The 1466-nt window shown below is 42.1% G+C and overlaps 1 long non-coding RNA gene across 1 annotated transcript; it reads right to left on the reverse strand.

Annotated features, from left to right (window-relative positions):
• Positions 1–653: 653 nt before the first annotated feature.
• Positions 654–1232, reverse strand: LOC309699273. Its single transcript, XR_014274291.1, has 3 exons — positions 1037–1232; positions 840–951; positions 654–759 (listed from the first exon to the last, which is right to left on the reverse strand). It is a non-coding gene; the product is annotated as an uncharacterized lncRNA (long non-coding RNA).
• Between the last annotated feature and the right edge of the window lie 234 nt (positions 1233–1466).

A 1466-nucleotide genomic window follows, 5' to 3' on the forward strand; every position in this document is an offset into this window, starting at 1 on the left:
GTGATTGGTATGTTTGTTAATTGCCATTTGGTCCCTTGTAAGTTATAAGTGACCTGTATAAACCTCATATTCTATCAGTTGATGGTGGTGGTGTACTGCATCTGGTGCAGCCTCCTGTTGAGCCAGACCAACATGCAGTTGTGAGTAATACTCCACAGATTATATGAGTTTACAGTAGAACAGCAATGTTGTTTATTTCTTTACTACAGGAAAATAATGAAGAAACATTGACAGCTGTTACGGAGGAGGAAGCAACAGAGACACTTTATGAGGTTTACATCTTTTAATACTTTGTGTACAGGAAACACAGGCGACCAATAAAGCCAGTTGAACAAAAAATCTGTTTTTTTGTCTTTCAACATGTTGAGGTGATGGGTCAAAAGAAATGATTGTGACATATGGTGTCTCTGACTGCGCTTCCATCTTGTATGTCCGTGGGAGGGTCAGGATGTTCATGGTTTGGATCACTGCTGATGTTTGGTTCAGAAGGACAGTGTTCTCCTCTAATTGTGGCAATGTTGTGAAGAATCACACATGCCACAATAATGTCACATGCCCTTTCTGGGGTGACCCTGAGTCTTTGCAGGCACTGGAACCGGGCCTCAAGCATTCCGATAGTCATTTCAATTCTGGCTCTTGTCCTGCAATTAGCCAGATTATATCGCTGCTGTGGGCCCGGTTCAGGGTCAGGGTAAGGGGTAAGCAAATAGGGTAAACATGGATACCCCCTATCACCAAGCAAGTAGCCAGTGAACTCTCCTAAGACAGAAGGATACACTTCAGTTCAAATGTCCCTGAAGCAATTGGTCTTTATATATTTTAAAGTATTCTCAACTCACCATGTCCAAATTTTGTGCTCAGTGTACATTCACGGAATATTTGTGAGTCATGGACAGAGCCTGGCCGCTTGGCTTCCACATTTGTGATAATGTTGGCAGCATCACATATGATCTTCACAGTGCAGAGAACACAAATTAGCATCCATTACTATAATGGAATAATCTGTTAGTTTGAAATGCTACAGGGAACTATGTACCTGCACATTAATGCTGTGGAAAGACTTCCTGTTCACATAGTCTCCTTCATTTACTGAAGGAGCAATGATTGGAATGTGAGTGCCATCTATACAGCCAATCACGCCTGGGAACCGTGAAAATAAATGTAAAATTTAAGTAGTAGTCCAAGTATCACCACATCATAAATTAAGTTTTGTTCATCCTGATACCTGCAATTTTGTGACATCCCTCTTTGATAAATCGTGTGGGTCTATGACCGGGGAACACCACAAACGAGTACAGGAGACGTTTCAGTGCAACTGTAACATTCCTGACTGCCCGACAGACGGTAGCCTTGGAAACGTGCTCAGCGTCACCAATATTATACAGAAAGCTCCCGTTTGCAAAAAACCGAAGTGCAATACAAATAATATGTACAGAACTGAGAGCATGTCCGCGATGTGTCACATG

Source organism: Aulonocara stuartgranti, assembly GCF_965226115.1.
Source record: "Aulonocara stuartgranti genome assembly, chromosome: 22".
In the NCBI taxonomy this organism is placed as follows: Eukaryota; Metazoa; Chordata; class Actinopteri; order Cichliformes; family Cichlidae; genus Aulonocara; species Aulonocara stuartgranti.